The sequence below is a fragment of the Erinaceus europaeus genome, chromosome 2 (assembly GCF_950295315.1).
Source record: "Erinaceus europaeus chromosome 2, mEriEur2.1, whole genome shotgun sequence".
NCBI lineage: Eukaryota > Metazoa > Chordata > Mammalia > Eulipotyphla > Erinaceidae > Erinaceus > Erinaceus europaeus.
In genome coordinates, this window is record NC_080163.1 from 39,184,500 (window position 1) to 39,207,636 (window position 23,137).

The 23,137-nt window shown below is 43.3% G+C and overlaps 1 protein-coding gene across 11 annotated transcripts in view; it reads right to left on the reverse strand.

Annotated features, from left to right (window-relative positions):
• LOC103110724 (core histone macro-H2A.1) overlaps window positions 1–3,074 on the reverse strand; it is an 80,704-nt gene extending 77,630 nt beyond the window's left edge. For 3 of the 11 annotated variants that reach the window (XR_009546273.1, XM_007519893.3, XM_060178306.1), the window contains exon 1: window positions 2,262–2,542. The gene's annotated coding sequence lies outside the window, so the exon portion shown is untranslated. Of the gene's footprint in view, window positions 1–2,261; window positions 2,550–2,982 lie in introns of those variants that run through there. The other 8 variants (XM_007519894.3, XM_007519892.3, XR_009546271.1 and 5 more) reach the window with 7 other exon arrangements.
• Between the last annotated feature and the right edge of the window lie 20,063 nt (window positions 3,075–23,137).

Here is a 23,137-nt window from a genome sequence, read left to right on the forward strand (position 1 = left end):
ATCAATTTCTGGAGGACAAATCTTGATCATGATTTGTCCCCAGTGCCTGACCCAGAATTGATTCTCAGGCAATATTTACTGAAAGGCTACAAGGCACCAATTTGGCTGGCTTGATCTAAGCAAACAAGTTATACAAGTCTTTGGGATGAAAAGCTGACCTACTTGGAATCGCTTATAAGAGATGAAGGGGCCCCAGTGTACTTCTAAACCTATAGAAGACATTGGTGCACACAGCATACATGAGTCCCCTCTCACCCCTGCCCCTTTGCCATTCCATGAACCCAGCAAGACTTGGGCTCTGAAAAACTCAGCACAATCCAAATGGACACTCAGATGAATGCTGCTACTTTCTCATGAACTGTACGGACTCTTGTTCAGTTTTGTCAGCTTCCAATTTTCTGTGTGTTTTGTCTGTTTATTTAAGTAAACCTCCTTTATATGACCTGGGGCAGCATAGCCCTGCAGGAATATGTACCCCAAGCCTCTCTGCAGAGAAGGAATGAGGGTTCCCTGAGTGTTGTACTGTCTTAGAAGCCATAAAAATGGCAGGTTGAGATGCAGCACTCCCTCACCCTGGTCCATTACAAACAGTCACATACAGTTATGGGCTAGAATGTCACCTGTGATGTTTCAGGCAACTCAGTGAAATGTAAACCATCTCTTCTTCATGCTAAAGCCCCCTACCTCAATTTTCACTTACTACATAACTCCTTCCCTTCTCCTGAAGGACTTTACTTAAGAACTAGCATTAAAAGTTTTAGCCAGTCTTAACCAGGCTGGAGGAATTTCTCATTTTCCTAAAACTAGTGGTGGGAAGAATTCACAACCTTGAGAAGTGTTTTGCCTTGTCTTTAAAGAAAAGCATGCTCATCTTTGTTATTAGCCAACTTTGGTTAATCGTGTACAGTTGCCGGCATGAGGTCTCTATCTCAGTTTATAATTCCTGACTGCAGGCTATTACCCTCAAGTGTAGTATATTATAATTCCACTGGATTTACAACTAGTGTCTCCCACTCAAATCTAAGGCTGTTCCAAGCTCCCCAAATCCCTAGATCAGAAAGCCATGCAACAAAGCACCCCCTGCCCCCGGCCCAATCTTTTGTGGAAAACCTCAAACCACAAAGGTGGAAGAAAATGAAAAGCTAACAGCAATGTCCTTCTAATAGTCTATTCTTGAATACTGTTTATTAGATCATTAAAAACTTACAAGGTCTTTGAGGTAACTGCAATTGTTGAACTCAGCTTACTATGTTTCCACTGTAAGGAAGGGAAGTCTACCACTTTCAAACTCAGAAATCTGTCCCTAACAATATATCTAAAAGAACCTTTCAACCAGTCTACTGACAAGATCCTAGAGTGATCTGGGGTCCCTGTAGGCGGTGTATGTGTGTGTGTGTGGGGGGGGGGGGGTCAGCCATCCTGCACACCTGTTGTCAGGTGACCCGGCCAGCAGCATCCTGCAAAGTGATCTCCCCACCCCATCCCACCCCACCCCACCCCACCCCCAGCCAGTCTCACCCCACTTCCAGCCTTCTGCACTCTGGGAGCCTACAGCCTTCTGTAGTTACCTTCAGAGTGGGGGGGGGGGGGGATCTCCCAATCACAAAGCAAACAAAAGGCCCACAAGGAGATGAGCGAGAGCTGCGAGTCTCCGCGGCCCCTCTCCAACCAGCTAGCTGCTGGACACCCCCCACCCCGCGCGCGCCCCTTCCCGCGCCAGCCTGGCTACAGTTTCGCCGAGCCCCCCCACCCCCACCCCCTGCGCTTCTGCACCGCGGCCACCCGGGTCTCCCTGGACTCATTGTGCCTGGCCGCCGGGCGCCTCAGTAAGTACAACTCGGCGCAGCGCGGCTCCCGGGCGCCCAGGCCCAGGCTGACCAGCGCGGCCTCCTCCTCCTCCTCCTCCGGCCCGGCCCGGCCCGCGCAGAGGAGGGTCGGCAAGACAGGGCCGGATCTCTGTCCCCACAAAAGCGCCCCGGCGCGGGCGGGAGGACGCGCTCCTCAACGAAGTTGGCTTCCGGGTTTGCTGGCTGAACAAAACCAAAAGGAATCCCGCGCGGCGCGGGCAGGGCCCGAGAGGGCGCCGTGCGCTCAGGAGGCCGCGGCGCGGGCCACGCCAAGCCCGGAGCCCACAGCCCGACCGAGCGCCGCCCGGTGCGCGCCAGGCCCCGTGGCTCCCCGGCTCCCGCGGCAGGAAGAGCGAAGCGGCGGCGGTGCCCGGGCGCCCTGGCGACGGGGTGAGGGAGCCGCCTGGCACTTACGGGGCGGCTTGGTGGCGGCGGCGGCGGCAGCAGCAGGGTGTCCGGCCTGAGCCCTCTCGGCCGCTGGCGCCTTTTCTCTCCGCGCTTCTCGCTGGCCCGCGCGCCCGCCTCCTCGCTTCCCGCCCGCGCGCCCCACTCTGCCCCCTCTGCCGGCTCCGCAGCCCAGTGAACTGGAACCAGTCGCCGCGGCCCCGGGATTCCCACAATGCACAGCGCGCCGCTCGTCACATCCCATCCCGGCCCCGCGCGTCCGGCCACCCTTCCCGCGCCACCCGGCCTTGACCCCCGCTCCGCGCGCTGCCGCCGGGACGCCGGTCGGTCTGCCCTCCCCAGTCTCCTCGTGCGCGCGCGCGCGCGGCCCCGGCTGCACCGAGGCCCTGCTGCCCGGCTTGGGGCGGGGGGGTGGGCAGGGGATCCTCAGGCTGGGGGGAGAGCCGTGCCCTAAGTTCTTGGAAAAGGAGTCCGCGCGCGCCCGTGTGGGTGTCCTTTAACACAAGCTGAGCACCTACTGTGTGCCTGCCCCTGAACTCGAGCCCTACGTCTCCCAGAAGACTTCCCGTTCAGCCAGGAAGGGAGGCATGATGCCTGCTATCAGCTAGAGGTTTCCCGTCCCTCTCCAGCCTGTGCAAACCGGCCCCGCGCAGCTCGGAAGCTCCGTTGTTGAATTGCAAGCACCCAATCCACCCCATGCCACCCCCAACCCCAGGACTAGCTCCTGCACCTCTGATTCTCCTCAGGGGCTCTTCTTGGTCACCGCCACCCGCTCCCCAAGTCTAGACCAGTTTTGAACTTGGAAGCGGCTATCTGCTTTGATTCAGCAAGCGTTCCCTAGTGGTGCTAAGTTGGGGGTTACTAATATAAACAGTACCTTTTTATATCACTCTCACATTTTTTTTATAACTGCAGACTGGCAGGAGGAGGAGAAGAAGGAGGAGGTGGTGGCTCTACTGCTAAGCTTATCTGTGCAATCCTAAATTGATTTCATACCAGAAGGCATGAGTGCCCTATCCTGGACTCCTTAGCTGTACACCTCAAACCTCAGCCCACCTACTCCTGGAGGGGAGATACTACCTCAGCATCCAGCTGTGGACCAAATCTGGATAACAATACTTTGCCTGCTTCCTAGGGCCAAGGCAGCGGGAGGCAACCTCCTTCCCTAACCAGGATGCCTTACCCATTCCTTTAAGTCTGCAGAACAGTGTTAGATACAGGCGGTGCGTGCATTCAATTTAATTCAGTTTAATTCAGTATGAAAGTGATGCACTAATTTGAGTGATGAAAGTGAAGCAGTAACAAAGCAAACAAAAATTTCTACCCTTCTGTACTTTGCATTCTAGAGAAAGACAGGCAATAAACCAAAGAGACCAGGAGTCAGATGGTGTGGACACTGTGAAGTGAAATAAGGTTGGCAAAGGATTGGGATTGTGAGGTGATGGGGTGGAGTTTCAGATTTGATAGAAGAGTTCCCTGAGACTATGACATTTAAGCAGAGACCTAGAGACTTTGAGGGAGCAAATCATGTAGAAATTTTCCAAGGACAGCTGAATGTAAAGGTATTCAAGTGAAAGTATCACAGAAATGACTAGGAAGTATTTTCTCACAGGGAGAAAGAGAAGAAATAATAACCATGAAGTGTTAACTAATGCTACAGTGGCAATTATATCACCAAATGTAAGTATACCAAAGTGACACATTGTACACCTTATATTTACTCAACGTTTTGTGTCAAAAACATTTCAGAATGTTTGGGGCTGGGCAATAGAACACCTGGTTAAGTGCATGTATTACAATGTACAAGGACCAGGCTTCAAACCCCCCCAGCCCCCACCTGTGGGAGGGATACTTCACAAGTGGCAAAGCAGTGCTGTAAGTGTCTCTCTGTCCTCCATCCCCTTTTCCTTTCAGTTTCTCTCTGTTCTGTCAAATTATATAAATAAAGTTTAAAGAAACATTTCTCATAGGACTCCTTAATTTCATTTCAGGTGGCACACTTCTTAACAAAACCTCAAAACCTAGATATAAACTAGGGCCCATGAGATAGGGCAAATGTACATGTATCCATAAGTTAGGGGAAAATACATACCTTAAAGCAAAAGTGCACAATAGTTTGCAGTGACTCAATAAATAAATAAATAAAGCAAGCAAGTAGAAAAGCCTAAAAAGACACCTTAAAGTACCTAGTGAAACAGTTTCTCCTTAGACCTAGATACTTTCTCCACCTACCTTCTATTACACGTCCCTTAATCGTTCCAAAGCTACTTTGTCAGACAAAGTAAGGACGACAAAAACTGGATAAGGGCAAGAGACTGGCAGACTTTAATAATGACTCTTTGGTCACTACGTGGCCACTCCATCACCTGGGGCCCTAGTCAGGGAGTCCTGGGATTCCCACAAAGACATGATGTGCCTAGACCTCTAAGAGATCCCTCTCTCCACTATCACTGGTCATCTCCATCAGGAACAACATAATGGACCCCTTTGTGGGCCCCTATAGGACCCTGCCCTCAATGTGGATCAACAATGGTAAGGTATGTTCCATTCTCTGAAGGGAGGATGGACAACATACTCTACCTACTAACTGAGGAAGATGGGTCCTGAAATTAGTGCAGCATGGAATATTCCTAACCGGATCACAGAATGCAAGCTCAGACCTACAGGGATGTAGAGGTTACATAGGCTCCTGTGCAGAATATGGGCCCCAGATCAAATCGATGGGGTTTATAGTTAATGATGTTTGGGGTTTACAGTTAACAATGTTTATATACTTTCCCCATATTTGGGAGCTACTCTCTTCCCTGATCCAGCTTTCTAGTCCTTTTTCCAACTGTGACACCATCTTCCCAGACAATAATCTGGGTGCACCTGCATATTAGATGTCAGGCACAGGCAAAACCTAGTAAAGTCACAGACCCCTTGGGATGTACTTAAAATAGACCTACTAGCTTTTTCCAAAATGGAGACCCACCCAAATCTTCATCTGCAATATTCTTGCCTTTAGATTCATGATTATTCAACAATTTGTTCTGCTTTATATCTTAACTCTTTTTCAGCCACCAGGTTCCAGATGCTACCATGATGCCAACCTGACTTCCCTGGGCAGAGGACCCCACCATGTGTCTTGGAGCCCTGCCTCCCCAGAGCTCTGCCCCACTAGGGAAAGAAAGAGGCAGGATGGGAATATTGAATGAGCTGTCAACACCCATATTCAGTGGAGAAGCAATTACAGAAACCAGACCTTCCACTTTCTGCATGCCGTAATGGCCCTGGGTCCATACTCCCAGAGGGATAAAGAATAGGGAAGCTATCAAGGGAGGGATCTGGGGGTGAGAATTGTATGGAAATGTACCCCTCTTATCCTATAGTCTTGTCAATATTTCCATTTTATAAATAAAAATAAAAAATTGATATCTTTAAAAGGTCTAAGTGGGGTTGGAGTGGAAAAAGTGAATAGGAAAATAAAGGAGATGAAACTAGAGAATTGATAGAGAAAATCTTTTTCCTTTTTTTTTTCTTCTTCATTTGACAGAGTATAAAGAAAATGAGAGAAAATGGGAAAATAGAAACAGAGAGAGAGACTTATAGCACTACTTCATTTCTTTTGAAACTTCCGCCCTGCTGATGGAGACCAGGGACATGAACCCAGATCCTTGCACATGGTAATGTGTGCACTCACTGAGTGTGTCATCACCTAGCTCCAGAAATTATTCCTTTCCCCCAGAACCATTAAAAATGTATGAGAGAAACACACCACACACACACACACACACACGACCATGGAGGGACTTTAGGAATGATAGTGCAGAGACTGCTCCCCCTTGTTATCTTGTTCTTTCCTGGGTCTTTGGGTGAGTTTCTGCCTAAGCAGCGACTAGATGAATCACATCAAGCGAGAAGGATGCCTGGCTTTGCTTATTCACTCAGTTAACACATGCTGAGCACCTGTGATCATTCTCAGGCATCCCAATCATTGTCAGGCTCCTTCTTGCAGAGACACATCTTGTAGGTGTGCTGTTGTAGGCCTTAGTTCAAAGTGTAAGCAGAATTCCTGTGATCCTTAACAAGGGCAACTGTGTAGAGAGGAGACTCAGACTTGTGTAGACTAGCCCTGTCTGGGCAGTGAACACACTGATTCCTTCTTCTCATTGGTGATGATCAAACCTGATGAGAATGATTATCCAGTAAATCCCAATCTGCAACACTGAATGGCCCAGTCACTCACTTAGTTCTATCCCAGCATTTGTTTCTGACCCAACTAATTTCTCAGGTGACTTGAAGTGATCAATTTTTGTTCTTTATCATATGCATGTGTGCCATGTGCCAGCTCAAACATACCCCTCTCGTTTCACCTTCACAGCAGCCCCAACAAACAGGCTACTTGGGCATCTCTACACCATTTTACAGATAAGGACACAATATGTAGATTGAGGAACGAAGGAAATCTGCCCAAGATCATGGAGAGGGGAAGCTGGTATTAAAGCTTAAGCCCAGCTTTGTCTGAAACCTATGCTCTCCTGGTTGGGGTATGAAGAGAACCCTGCGGGGACCTTGGCTTCTTCTGCACCCAACATCCATCTCTCATTCACCCTGCTCCATCCCAATCTCCCCAATTCAGAATGACTTTTAGTGTCCACTCACTCATTCATTCCAGACTGTCCTTGGATTAGAGTCCCTCCTACTGCAAAGGCTGACCTTGGTTCTATTCCCTCTCCTTGTCCCCTCCATGGCCTGCTGTGTTCATAAGTCTCCCTAGTAATGGTGTTCACAGGCAGCTTTTAGCCCAGTGGCCCATGCCTAAACTCTTACCAGAAAACTACTCTCCTCTCTCCATTTTTTTTTCTTTTTGCATTTCTAGTTCTTCCACTGTGGTGACCTGCTTTCTTCCTAATCTAGTTCAGGATGTTTCACCAGGCATTTTCCCCCATTGCCAAAAACATATGCAAACCTACCATGAAAAACTTGGAAAATAAACAATTACCCTATAAGCACAACTTAAAAGAACCACTGTTGCCTCTTCTAGCCTTAGTATCTAGATATACTAATATTAAAGATACTTGGGTGCTGCTATGGTTAGTGCTTTCTACCTGTTATTTAAAATGTAATAGTCCTTTATAAATAGTTTACCAGGTGGGTATTCTAGAATTGAAATATTTTCACACTATTTTAATTCAGAAATTCCTTTACTTTATCAAAATTGTTGAGGATCACAGAGTTTTATTTATGAAGCTTATAGCTACCAAAGTTCACTCTGTTACAATTTAAAACAGGGGAAATTTAAATATATAAAAATAAAATATATAAATTTATAAAATTTAATTTTCAAAATTTTATAAATATTAATTTAAAATTTAAATATTTTTATTATTATCTTTATTTATTTATTGGATGGAGACAGTTCCCCCTCTATTGAGAGGGGGAAAGGAGATAGAGAGGGAGAAAGACAGAGAGACACCTGCAGCCCCTGCTTCACCACTCATGAAGCTTCCCTGTGGAGGTGGACCAGAGGCTCGAACCTGGGTCCTTGTACACTCAACCAGGTGCACTACCACCTGGCCCTATATTTAAATATTTTAAATAAATATTCATTTGTTTTTTAAAGTGATAGCAAGAAATGAGTCATATGTTAGCATAATGTATTTATATGGAAATAACTATATTTTCTAAAAAAAAATATTACCAGAGGGTGTTATTGTTTTATATTGATAATTTTGTTCATTTGTTATCTTTGTCTTTAAAGAATATAGTTAGCAGCTGGGAGACAACTTGCCTGGTAAATCACATAGTTTACATGCACAATGACCCATATCTGAGCCCCAGCACCACAAGGGAACACCAGATGTGTGTTTTCTCTCTCTTCTTTTCTCTCTCTTCTTCTTCTGTCTCTTTCTTCTGTCTCTTTCTTCTCTCTCTCTCTCTCTCTCCCTCCCTCCCTCTCTTCTTCTCTTCCTCTCTCCCTTACCCTTTCCCTCTCCCTCCCTGCTCCTTTCCTACTCCCTCCTCCTTTTTCCTCTGTCTGAGGGAAAAAGAAAGGGAAGAGCTTACCTGGAGTAGTGGAATTGTGTGGTGCAGAGACCCAGTAGAGCTCTATAAGAAAGAAAGAAAGAAGGAGAGAGAGAGAGAGAGAAAAGGAGAAGAAAAATACTAGAGTCGTTTTTGTCTGTATTCAATAATTTTCTACATATTGTTTTGTTTGAAATATATAAAATTCTAGCTTTACATAGATATTTACTCATGAAAAGTTAGAGTATAAAATAGCCTTTTCAGTATTAAATAACCTATAGTCTTATACCACAGAGACCAGAAGCAACTAAATGGCATAAATCATGGTAAAGTCTTTTATGATACAGCAAATCCTAAACATGGGATTTTCAAAGTAAACCAAGTTCCCAAATAACTTGGTTACAATAATAGCTATTGCCCTCTCAAACTCTAAGACAGCATGGACCTTCCCCATTCTGTATAATACCCACTTTTCTCCCAGTCCTACAACCTCTGGGGCTTGGATCATTTTCCTGCACACTTCTCTTGATCCATACCATTTGATACTGCATCTGCTGAGCTCAACTAAATCAGTGCAACCAGTACCACATTGACATGTTTCACCTCGGATTGTGTCCAGAGATGCCAGGCGTGGAATGTCAACCCTGCTGCTTTAGTACTCTGGTGAAACCTTTCCTAGCTCATAGGACTCCTCAATTCCATATCAGGTGGTGATACTTCCTAACAAAGCCACAGACCCTAGACCAGGGCCCATGAGACAGAACACATGTGCACATGTATCCATAAGTTAAGGGAAAATATATACCTTACTGTAAAAGTGCACAATAGTTTGCAGTGACTCAATAAGTGCAGCTAGCAAATAGAAAGACCTAAAAAAAAAAGACACTTTTTATATTGGGTACCATAAAGTACTTAATCAAATAGTTTCTACTTAGACCTAGATACCCTCCTCACTTACTTCCTGTTTCACTTCCCTCAGTCACTCCAAGGCTAACCTTATCAGACAAGGTAAGGACTACAAAAACTGGACAGTGGCTATAGACTGGTATAGTTTAATGATGGCTCTTTTGGCCACTACTAGGCCACCCCATCATACAAGGTCCTAGTCAGGGAACCCTGAGATTCCCATGTAGACATGATGGCCCTAGACCTCTAGCAGATAGCTTTCCCCGCCGTTGCTGGTCATCTCTATCAGGAACAGCATAGTGGACCCTCTTGTAGGCCTCTACAGGACCTTACGCTCAATGTGGGTCAGTACTGGTGGGGACTGCCATATTCTCTGAAGGGAGGTTGGGTTGGCATACTCTGCCACTCAAGGAAGATGGGTTCTGCAATGAGTGCAGACTAGAATGTTCCTACCCATGACCACAGAATGCAAGCTCAGACCTGCAATGATACGGAGGTTGCACAGGCTCCTATGCTGAATATGGGCCCCAGATCAAATCAATGGGTTTTACAGGTAACAATATTTGTATACTTTTCTGATAATTGGAAGCTACTTTCTTCCCTGATCCAGATTTCTAGTCCTATTTCCAACTCTGAAACTATCTCCCCAAACAGTGCCTTTGGCCCACCTGCATGTTAGCTGTCAGGCTCAGGCAAAAATTAGTAAAGTTTGTGGGCCCCTTGAAATATACTCAAAATAGATCTACTAGCTTTTTCCTAAATGGAGACTCCAAATCTCACCTGCTATAGTCTTACCTTGATTATTAAATTTGTTCTGCTTTATATCTAAATGCTTTTTCAGCCACCAAGTTGCAGATGCTGCCATGATGCCAACCTGACTTCACTGGACAGATGAACTCACCAATGTGCCTTGGAACCCCACCTCCCCAAAGCCCTGCCCCACTAGGGAAAGATAGAAACAGGCTGGGAGCATGGATTGACCTGCCAACATCCATATCCAGCTGAGAAGCAATTACAGAAGCCATACCTTCCACCTTCTGCACCCCATAATGATCCTGGGTCCATGCTTTCAGAGGGATAAAGAACAGGAAAGCTTTCAATAGAGAGGGTAGGATACAGAATTCTGGTGGTGTGAATTGTGTGAAATTGTATACCCTTTTATCTTACAGTCTTGTTGATCATTATTAAATCAGTAAAAAATAGCCTTTTCAGATAATTTTGGGTTTTTTTTAACACTAGAATAACATTCAAGAAGTAGTAGTAATTTCTTAAAGATAAATTGTAATGTGGCATTTAAATCAACCAATAAACTTTTAAACCCAGTAACACTAAAATCTAATTTAATTTAGCTGTGATTATTATTATTATTATTATTTTGCCTCCGGGGTTATTGATTTTGCTTGGTGCCTGCACTATGAATCCACTGCTCCTGGAGGCCATTTTTCCCATTTTTGTTGCCCTTGTTATTATTGTTATTGTTATTGCTGTTGTTGTTGGATAGGACAGAGAGAAATCGAGAGAGGAGGGAAAGACAAAAATGGGGGTAGAGGGGCCAGGCGGTGGTGCACCTGGTTAAGAGCACACACTGTAGTACACAAGGACCCAGGTTCAAGCCCCTGGTCCCCATCTGCAGGGGTAAGGCTTCATGAGTGGTGAAGCAGGGCTGCAGATGTCTCTCTGCCTTTCTCCCTCTCTATGTCCCCCTCCCCTCTCAATTTCTGTATGTCTCTATCCAATAATAAATTAATTAAAAAGTATTTTTAAAAATGGGGGTAGAAGGATAGTCTGCTTCACCACTTATGAAGTGACCTGCCTGCAGGGAGGCAGCAGGGGCTCAAACCAAGATCCTTAGGTTGGTCCTTGGGCTTTGTGCCATGTACACTTAACCCGCTGTACTACCACCTGGCCCCAGCTGTGATTAAGTTAGTAAAATCATATACCAGTCATTTGGAAAATAGTGTTTCACTGAATTGTGAAGACTTTCTCACTTTACAGATTGGAACACTGTATAATACCAGAATATTGTGCTTCTTTGTATCACTGCTAATGTTAAATACTGGATGTTCTCAAGGTCATCATGGCAGATACAGTTTTCCTAGTCTTGTAACAGAAAGTTCAAATTTATCATTGACAATATAATGTCACAGTTATTTTCTTTGCAGCTACAGGTTCATTTCATTCATTTCCAAGAAAGTATCTACCACATATGTAAGCCTGCTTTAATACTTTCATGGGATTTAGTCATTCTTGTCTCCATGGGCCCCCTCTTCCATGAATAGAAATGTCTGCATCACTATAAATCTATTTTAAAACAAGTATTTTTGACATTACTCCATCCTGCACACAGCCAAGTCTGAAAACTCACTTGTCAGTCAAGCCCAACTTCTCCATTAGGAACAGAGCTGAGACCCACAGGACTTGATGGATGAATGAAAAGCTCTAAATTTCATCTAAAATTGCAAGATGAAAATCAGGGTTAAATCTTACAGATTGAAGAAAACATTTTTATATGTAACATTGAACACTTATTACTACAAATGCATGCACTAACCTAGATACCTCTAATACCAATAGAGTCAGAAGATATAGTTGGTTTTTTTTTTTTTCTGTATCTTTTTGCAGAGGAAGTGACAAAAATGCCACAAGGGCAAAAATGCCAAAGACCACAAAAGTATTAATGAAGATCTGTTGTTATTCAGTGTTTCAAGTAAAAATAGTGCTCTCTCTGAGGAACAAAAATGAGAGAGGGAGAGAGATATAGATAGAGAGAGAGAGAGAGAGGGAGAGAGAAGCAGCTAGTGTGGCTTACAAATCAGTCATTGCAAAAGCTTTTCCTAAAGGTAACTGTCCAAGTTTGTCATATGACAGAAGTGCTCTATGTATACTTGTCATCTGGTCATATAGACAATTTAGAAATATATCACTGTGGCCTGGCAGGTGGCTCAGCAATTGGGACAAAGGACTCACATTCGTGAGACCCCATGTTTTGCTCCCCAGCACTGCATATGCCAAAGCAGTGCTCTGGTTTCTTTCTCCCTCTCAAAATAAACAAATAGACCTCTTTTTAAAAATGCATTCTAAAAGAGTCAAGATCCAGTAACATTAATACCTTTTATTGTATCATCAAGGGCATTGTCAAAGGAAACATTTATTTCCATGAGTGCTTAGTAAAACAGAATAAAATGGTGGGGCTGCATAGTGGTAGACCCACAGAGTGTAAACATTAACTATGCACAAAACCTGGATACATGACCAGGGTCCCAACCAGCAGAGGGAAGGAGGAGTTTCATGAGCATTTGAACAGTGTTACAAGTATCTCTTACTCTCTCCTGTTCTATTCTCTCTCACTCCTCTATTTCTATGTACTAATGGGGGTGATGGGTAAAGAGAGCAGAAAAAAAATTGTCACTGGAAGTACTGGATTTGTCATGCAGGCACTGAGATCTTGGTGGCTGGAGGAGGGGGGATAGGAGGGAAGATGACTACTAGCACAATTTGTTACTGCTTCTTATCTATGCTAAGTCATCAACAGTTTTACCCACTATTTTTGCATCATTGGTGCAAAAGTTAAGATACTGGAAAAATTAAGTAATGTCTTAGCATTATTATGAAAAGTTTTTTTGACCTGATGCTGGGAAATTGTGTAGATGCAGTTACATCTGCCATGTTGTCCCCTCAAGCTATTGCTAGTTCCCTCAAGAGTTGGGACATTCTCGGACAGCCTGTTCTGCCATGTTGTGCCCTCAGGGCATTGTCTATTCCCCGCAATAGTTGCAGTGCTCTGGTTACTCCTCCCCCTTCCCATTCTCAAGAGAGCTACTCCAATAAAAGCCCTTCTTCCTCACCCGGTCCTCTTGCCTGCTCTTCACTTCGGACACAGGAAAGGTTACTGCGTGAGGCAGCCATCTTTGCTACTTCCACATGGCTCAAACTGCTTCTCTCTCATCCAACTCTGAGGTGCTAGCGCAAATAAAGATTTGTGTTCCCTCTTCGCTCTGGATCTCCTCTCTCTCTTCTCTGTGGCGCAGCACAACACCTTGGGTACTCCCGAAGTGGGTGTTAGTGACCTTCCTGGGCCTTCAGACCTCATTGGGGAAGCACTGTTCCAAATATATAAGCCTTTCTTTCCCTTTCTTTCTTTCATCCCTGGACTTTACTACTCCATACTAACCTTTCCCAGATAGAAAAGCAGAAACAAATCAGGGAGAAAACAATGGGTTTTGCAACAGGCTCTTGAGCCTCAGACTCAGAAACCCCAGGTTCAATCCCCAGGACCACTATAAGACAAAGAATAGTGGTGCTCTGGAAGAAAAGGCAGGAAGAAAGAGAGAGAGAGAGAGACCACATGCTCTGGAAGACAAGGCAAAATAAAAGAGAGATAAGAAAGAGAGGAAATTTTGAGAGATACCACAGCATGTTAGCTCCCACCCACCCACCACCCCTCCAGTAACAATAGCCAGGGGCTTGAACCAGAGTTGTGCACATAGCAAAGCAGGCACCCTCTCAGATGAATTATTCTATTCCCTCCCATTGTTTCTTTAAACAGCTCCTTGCTGTTTTTATGCTTTTCCAATTTCAGCCCTAATATATCTTTGTAAGCCTTTGATTGTTGGTAAGTTCTTAAAAGTGGGACTGTTAGATCAAAGACTCACAGTTGAAAGGCTTTAACACTGGCCAAATGGCCCACCAGAGAAGTCAGGCACACTATCCCATGCCTGTGCCCTTGGGCATCCATGCCTCTCATCAGTACATCTTTGCACTCCACTCTTACTCCTTGTTGTATGCTTTACATTGGGTTGTTCTAGCTCTCCCCCTGCCAAGAATATTGGTTCAGTCCTGCTAGTTTTGTGGGCCCGCTTGTCCCCGCCCCGAAGGAACCCCGAGAGAGTTCCAGAGTTCCAGAGTTTGAGAGTTCTTGGTGCCGCTGCGGGGGAAAGAGGCAGCAGAGTTCTGTTTGGTGATTAGTTTGGTTTAGTTTATGAATCGTTGTTCTTGAATAAAGAAATACAGCTTCCCTGCCCAGCCGTATGTCTCTGGTCGTCTCTGTTACCTGCCCGTGAAGCTAGCCCGGCCAGCTGGAGCCACCGAATTTTAACAACACTCCTTGTGTTCTCCAAGACCTTTAATTATTTGCAAGGAAAACTGTTAACAGTAGCCAGTTCTCTAGGTTTATTTTCACCTTCTTTGTGGAAGAACAGAGATCACTTTAGTTGATTCTTAAACTGTAGACTAACACATTGCTGGGAAATTGTGCAGTCACATCTGCCATGTTGTCCCCTCGGGCTATTGCTAGTTCCCACGAGAGTTGGGACATTTGCGGAGTGCCTGTTCTGCCATGTTGTGCCCTCAGGGCATTGTCTATTTCCCCGCCATAGTTGAAGTGTTTTGGTTACTCCTCCCCCTTCCCATTCTCATGAGAGTTATTATCCTATCCTGGAGTGCTATGGTTACTCCTCCCCCTTCCCATTCTTGTGAAAGCTACTCCAATAAAAGCCCTTCTTCCGCACCTCGCTCTCTTGGCAGCGCTTCACTTCGGTGTTCAGACGCAGGAAAGGTTACTGCATGAGGTGGCCATTTTCGCTACCTCCACGTGGCCCAACCTGCTTCTCTGGCACCCAACTCTGAGGTGCCAGCACAAATAAAGATTTGTGTTCCCTCTTCGCTCCGGACCTCCTCTCTCTTTTCTCCGCGGCACAAAATGACAACACATTATCAAAGCAAGAGTGTAGGGGTGTGTGTGTGTGTGTGTGTGTGTGTATGTGTGTGTGTACATACACACTAGGGAGTGGAGTGGTAGACCCCAGGAAAGAAAGCTTCCAGCCTTTTTCTTCTTCCCACCATCCTCAGCCTACCTCCCTTGCTCCACACCTCCATCCCTATACACACATACACTCACACAGAGAGGTGTCTTATGCCTTGAACAGATGCTCTGCAGGTGAAAGCCTTTATTCCTTATTGGTTTACTTCAGAGATAAAGTTCTCTCTTTGATCTGCAATGGGCGGCAACATCTGACACTATCTGTGGTTGACTACGACCCCTCCCTTTCCAGTCTTTGTTAAGCACTCAATGCCCTTTTTCTAAGAGTACAGGTGAATGTTTTTACCTTTAGTGAGAAATAACAAAGCAGAAAGGAAAACCTGCTTGGGGTGTACAAAGGAGGGGCTTTCTTACCTCTCCCCAGGCCTAGAGGCTTCTGGAGACTTAAACACCCTACTTCCCCTACACCTTTACAGCTGGGTTATAAACAGTTTAAAGAATTTAAATCACCTGCAGAACAGCATTAATCAGTGTGGTTCCTGAACTACTATGGGATCCCTGGAACCTTGTAATGGGATCTGTTGGTCAATGCTAATCTTAGCAATGCTAAAGCTTTGCTTGTCTTTTCAGTCTGTTGGAATGTGCAAAAACTGGTACCATCTCAGCACAAATCATATCAGTGACTCAAAACTTCTAAGAATAATGAGATTCTCAGAAAGAGCTTCTCTTTAAAAATGAAATTCTTCCAGGGCCTGGGAGTTGCACAGCAAGAACATTGATGAGCTTGGTCCTTGGCATCACATGTGCCATAGAGATGCTTCCTCTCTCTCTCTCTCTCTCATGTTAATAAATAAATAAGTCTTTAAAATTAATGGTTTCCTTAATTAAGCAGGTTTTATTTTTCTTTGAAAGCTTGAGTCTGCCCATATGAAATGTCATCTTCCCAATATTCAAAAAACTGTTCTGATGAAGTCATCTCCTCTGCCTCATCTTTGATGGAACTTGAAGGAATCATGGCAAGTGTGATAATACAGAAAGAGAACAAATAGCAGATGATCTCATAAGTAGAACTTCAGAAACAAGGAAAGAAATGGGGACCACAGTGTGAAATTGGACTGAGGTATATTGCGACAAATAAAACACCTGTGGGGTAGGGGAAGATAATGGGATAGAAAGGATGGTGAGGACCCAGAGCAAGATTGTTCACAATCTTGTGAACGTCATGAGGGATGGCTCATGAAACTTTCCTCCTGCAGGTAGGGACTAAGGTTTGAGCCCAGGTCCTCACACATGGTAACATTAAAGATAAGTCCCTGTATCCAGAGACTTCAGGTGTGGAAAGACAACCCTTCAGCTTCATTAGTCGGGTGAGACCTTTCCTTTCATAGTATTTTCTAATTCCATTCCAGGTGGTCCACTCCTCAATAATGTCCCCAAACCTAAATATAGACCAGGTCCCTGAGATAGAACATATGTTCACACGTGTCCATAAACCAGGGAAAAATATATACCTGAAAGCAGAAGTACACAAGAGTCTTCAGAGAGTAGCCCCCCAACACTTCATCTGCACTATTCCAGCCTTTAGGTCCATGATTGTTCAACAATTTGTTTGGCTTTGTATGTTAACTCTCTTTTCAGCCATCAGGTTCCGGATGCCAACATGATGCCAACCAGACTTCCCTGGACTGATGACCCCACCAATGTGCCCTGGAACTCTGCTTCCCCAGAGACCCACTATACTAAGGAAAGAGAGAGGCATACTGAGAGTATGGATCAACCAGTCAACACCCATGTTCAGCGGGGAAGCAATTACAGAAGCCAGACCTTCCACCTTCAGCAACCTGCAACGATCCTGGGTCCATACTCCCAGAGGGATAGAGAATGGGAAAGCTATCAAGGGAGGGGATGGGATATGGAGATCTGGTGGTGGGAATTGTGTGGAGTTGTACCCTTCCTATCCTATGGTTTAGTTAATGTCTCCTTTCTTAAATAAACAAACAAACAAACAAACAAAGATAAGTCTTGAGGATCAAGTGATAGCGCACCAGGTTAAGCACACATAGTGCGAAGTGCAAGGACACACACAAGGATCCCAGTTCCAGCCCCTGGCTACCACCTGAAAGGGAGTCGCTTTGGAAGCTGTGAAGCAGGTCTACAGGTGTCTTTCTCTCCTCTTCTCTGTCTTACCCTCCTCTCTCAATTTCTCTCTGTCCTATCCAATAGAAACAATGGCAGCAACTACAGCAGTGTAAAAACGATGGCTGTCAGGAGCAGTGGATCCGTAGTGCAGTCATTGAGCACCAATGATAACCCTGGAGGCAAAAAGAAAAAAAGCCTTAAGATTCTAAGAACTACTAACCTTTAGGAAACTTAAGGTTTAAGTGTACAATTGGACAATGATAACCACAATGATCTGAAATGACAATCACAATTATTGTAGTACTCCTTTCTTGATAACATTAAAAATAAAATTTGTGTATGAAGAAATATCAAAAGAAAATCAAGAGAAATGGCAAGCTGAAAGAAACTACTGGCAAAATATAGCAGAAATAAGTATTATTATCCCTCCCTGTTCTGATTGCTCTAAGACATCATAGATGGCATAGCTTAAAAATGGATTCTAGGAAGCTGCATGTCTACCCCTCACTACAGGGTTTTTACTTTAGTGCCCTACTTACAATTTGGTCAGGTCCTGCTTTCAGGGGAGGGGGTGGGATATGGAGATTGGGTGGTGGGAATTGTGTGGAATTGTACCCCTCCTACCCTATAGTTTTGTTAATTAATCCTTTCTTAAATAAAAAAAAATGGAATTTCCTCACAATTCTAGAGGCAGGAAGGCCTCAGGCCAAGGTTCTTTATACTTTAGATTCTGGTGAAGGCTTTCATATAGAGTAGAATGTCACTTGTCCTCATATTACCTTTCCTCTGAGCAGGAATTGGGGGGTGGAGTGCATCAAGAAAGAAAGGAAAGAGAAAGAACTCTTATAAGGACACTAATCCTACTGGATTAGGAAACCTATCTTTATGGACCCATTTAAACTTAATTACCCCCTAAGGATTCTGTTTCCAAATGAAGTCACATTGAGGGTTATGGCTTCACTATATCTTTGGGGAGGGAGATAATTCAGTCCACAGGAGATAAAAATATATCTATATATGTATATCTTTGGAATTTTTTAGGGGGAAAGATCCACCTTCTATACCCCATAAATATCTTTGGTCCATACTCCCAGAAGGATAAAGCATAGGGAAATTTCCATCGGATAGGATGGGATAGAGAACTCTGGTGGTGGAAATTGTATGGAATTGTATCCCTCATACCACAATCTTGTTAATCATTATTAAATCATTAATAAAAAAATTTCTGGGGGAAAATGCTACTCAAAAGAAGGAAAAAAATTTTAAAAGATAAAAATTAAATAACAAAATAAAAACATGTTAAACTCCATTCATTTAAAAGTACCACTAAAACAGCAGTATATTAAAAAGATTGTTCATCAAGACTAAGTGGGGTTTATCCCAGGGATGCAAGGTTGGTTTAATATACATAAATCAATCAACATGATCCATCACATCAATAAAAGCAAAACCAAAAACTACATGGTCATATCAATAGATGCAGAGAAAGCCTTTGACAAAATACAACATCCTTTATGATCAAAACACTACAAAAATGAGAATAGATGGAAAATTCCTCAAGATAGTGGAGTCAATATAGAGCAAACCTACAGCCAACATCATACTCAGTGGTGAAAAACTGGAAGCATTTCCCCTCAGATCAGGTACTAAACAGGGCTGTCCACTATCACCATTATTATTCAACATAGTGTTGAAAATTTTTGCCATAGCAATCAGGCAGGAGCAAAGAATTAAAGGCATATAGATTAGAAGAGAAGAAGTCAAACTCTACCTATTTGCAGATGATATGACAGTATACATAAAAAAAACCTAAGGAGTCCAGCAAGAAGCTTTTGGAAGTCATCAGGCAATACAGTAAGGTGTCAGGCTACAAAATTAACATTCAAAAGTCAGTGGCATTCCTCTATGCAAACACTGTTAGAAGAAGTTGAAATCCAGAAATCAATTCCTTTTACTATAGCAACAAAAAATAATAAAATACATAGGAATAAACCTAACCAAAGAAGTGAAAGGCTTGTATACTGAAAATTATGGGTCACTACTCAAGGAAATTGAAAAAGACACAAAGAAGTGGAAAAATGTTCCATGTTCATGGGTTGGAAGAATTAACATCGTCAAAATGAATGTACTACCCAAGCCATATACACAATTAATGCTATCCCCATCAAGATCTCAACCACATTTTTAGGAGAACAGAACAAATGCTACAAATGTTTATTTGGAACCAGAAAAGACCTAGAATTGCCGAAACAATCTTGAGAAGAAAGAACAGAACTGGAGGCATCACACTCCCATATCTCAAATTGTATTATAGGGCCGTTGTCATCAAAACTGCTTGGTACTGGGACATGAATAGACACACTGATCAGTGGAATAGAATTGAGAGGCCAGAAGTAAGCCCCCACACCTATAGATATCTAATCTTTGACAAAGATACCAGACTATTAAATGGAGAAAGCAGAGTCTCTTCAACCAATGGTGTTGGAAAAAATGGGTTGAAACATGCAGAAGAATGAAACTGAACCACTAAATCACCAAACACAAAAGTTACTTCCAAGTGGATCAAGGGCTTGGATGTTAGACTAGAAACTATCAGATACTTAGAGGAAAATATTGACAGAACTCTTTTCTGCATAAATTTTAAAGACATCTTCAATGAAACGAATCCAATTACAAAGAAGAATAAGGCAAATATAAACCTATGGGACTACATCAAATTAAAAAGCTTCTGCACAGCAAAAGAAACCACTACTCAAACCAAGAGATCCCTCACATAACGGGAGAAGATCTTTACATGCCATACATCAGATAAGAATTTAGTAACCAGAATATATAAAGAGTTTGCCAAACTCAACAACAAAGAAACAACCCCGTCCAAAAATGGGGAGAGGACATGGACAGAATTTTCACCACAGAAGAGATCCAAAAGGCTGAGAAACACATGAAAAAAGCCCCAAGTCTTTGATTGTCAGATAAATGCAAATAAAGACAACAATGAGATACCACCTCACTCTTGTGAGAATGCCATACATCAGAAAAGGTAGCAGCAGCAAATGCTGGAGAGGTTGTGGGGTCAAAGGAACCCTCCTGCACTGCTGGTGGGAATATAAATCAGTCCAACCTCTGTGTAGAACAGACTGGAGAACTCTCAGAAGGCTAGAAATGGACCTACCCTATGATCCTGCAATTCCTCTCCTTGGGATATATCCTAAGGAACACAGCACACCCGTCCAAAAAGATTTGTGTACACATATGTTCTTAGCAGCACAATTTGTAATAGCCAAAACCTGGAATCAACCTAGATACCCAAGAACAGATGAGGAGCTGAGCAAGTTGTGGTATATATATATATACAATGGAATGCTACTCAGCTATCAGAAAGGGTGACTTCACCATTTTCAGCCAATCTTGGATGGACCTTTAAGAAATCATGTTAAGGGAGTCGGGCTGTAGCGCAGCGGGTTAAGCGCAGGTGGCGCAAAGCACAAGGACTGGCATAAGGATCCCAGTTCGAACCCCGACTCCCCACCTGCAGGGGAGTCGCTTCACAGGCGGTGAAGCAGGTCTGCAGGTGTCTATCTTTCTCTCCTCCTCTCTGTCTTCCCCTCCTCTCTCCATTTCTCTCTGTCCTATCCAACAACGACAACAACAATAATAACTACAACAATAAAACAACAAGGGCAACAAAAGGGAATAAATAAATTAAATAAAATATTTTTAAAAGTTAAAAAAAAAAAGAAATCATGTTAAGTGAACTAAGTCAGAAACAGAAGGATGAATATGGGATAATCTCACTCTCAGGCAGAAGTTGAAGAAGATCAGGAGAGAAAACACAAGTAGAACCTGAACTGGAATCGGCATATAGCACCAAAGTAAAAGACTCTGGGATGGGTGGGTGGGGAGAATACAGGTCCAAAAAGGATGACAGAGGACCTAGTGGGGGTTGTATTGTTATATGGAAAAATGTTAAGCATGTAAAAACTATTGTATTTACTGCTGTATGTAAACATTAATTCCCTAACAAAGAATTTTCTTTAAAAAAAAAAAAAGTACCACTAAAGGGGTGGGGCAGTGGCACACCCAGTTAAGCACACATAGTACTTACTATATTTAAGGACCTCTTCAAGGGCTAGGGCTGAAGCCCCCGCTTCCTAAGTGCAGTAGGGAAGCTTCACAAACAGTGAAGAAGGTCTGTAGGTGTCTATCTATCTCCCCTTTCTTCTCAATTTCTCTCTGTCCTATCAAATTAAATAGAAAAAAAGTGCAACTAAAACCACACCAAGAGATAATTTTTCATTTACCAGACTGACAAAAAAATTCAATGGCATGAAGAGGCACAGCCTCTCAACTTCTACAGCCCCAGCTTTATTCAGGAGAATTCAACTTCAAGAAAACTATCTCTACATGTACCCTAAACCATGCAGTCTGCTTTTAGAACTTATTCTGAAAGTGTACCTCAATGGTATAGAAATACATATCCATTAGCTTCTTTGTTGCTTTAGTATTTCTAATTGTAAAATATTGGCAAATTAGTCAAATGCCCAAGGGTTGGAGACTCATTGAATAAACTGTGATAGATGTATATGTCAAATACTATAGGATTCTCTAATTCCATTCCAGGTGGTTCACTTCCTAACAAAGTCCCAAAACCTAGATATAGAACAGGTTCCATGAGATAGAGCATATGCTCACATGAATCCATAAACTAGGGCAAAATATATGCCTGAAAGCAGAAGTACAGGAGAATCTGCAATGAGTATACCTCAACACCTCATCTGCACTATTCCACCCTTTAGGTCCACAATTGTTCAACAATCTGTTTGGCTTTGTATGTTAACTCTTTTTTCATCCACCAGGTTCCAGATGCCAGCATGATGCCAACCAGGCTTCCCTGGACAGACGACCCCACCAATGTGTCCTGGAGCTCTGCTTCCCCATAAACCCACCCTACTAGGGTAAGAGAGAGGCAGACTGGGAGTATGGATTGACCAGTCAACGCCCATATTCATCGGGGAAGCAACTACAGTAGTCAGACCTTCCACCTTCTGCAACCCACAATGACCCTGGGTCCATACTCCCAGAGGGATAGAGAATGGGAAAACTATTAGGGGAGGGGATGGGATATGGAGATCTGGTGGTGGGAATTGTGTGGAGTTGTACCCCTGCTATCCTACGGTTTTGTTAATGTCTCCTTTCTGAAATAAAAAAAAGGAAGAATAAAAAAATTCTATGAAAAGTCTATAGAGTGATATTGTTATATGGAAAAAAAGAAAGTAAGGCCTGTGAAATAGCCACTTGGATAGTACACTACTTTGCCATGTGTGCCACCAAGGTTTGATCTGGGACCCTACTCCATGCTGAAGGAAGCTATAGTGCTATGGTCTCTTTCACTATCTCTCTGCCACTCTATCTCTACCTTTAAAAAATGGGGTGGGGAGCATAGTTCAAATGAGCATATGCAGTGTGCTATATTTTGGGTAAGAAAGAAATAAATTATATATATAGGGAGAAAATAGTGAAGATACCTACAAGAAATAAGGTGGGGGGAGGGAGACAGTGACATTCCTAAGTACAGCACATGGATTTTTATATAGATTGGCATTTGGAAGAATGTTTATGTTTTACATATTCAAAAAACTAAGATTGCATCTATGAGAATGAGCAGGGAGAAAATTACCAAAAGTAAAATCAAACAAAAACTAACCCACTATCCAAGAGAGCTATTTCACTAGCTCAGTCTGAGGAAGAAATTATTTTGTTTAGTGGAATGCTGAATGGCAACTTGTAACTACAGAAGTAAGGCTGGAGCTGGGAGATCAACATTTTGCACCACAATAGGAAACATTTGGCAAAAATCATTAGTAAATACTATTAGATATTAGTCTTTTACTACTGTTGTAACAAATGACCACAGATACTTTTAAGACATTGTAGTAATGCCCTTGACATTTCACCAAGAAATTATTTTTCTTTTTTCCCAATAACTTTGTCTTCAGAATATTTTAACTTAGAAGAGATCACTGTAGAAACTAGGTGGTAGCTCACCTTATACAGTGCACATTACTATGCATAAGGA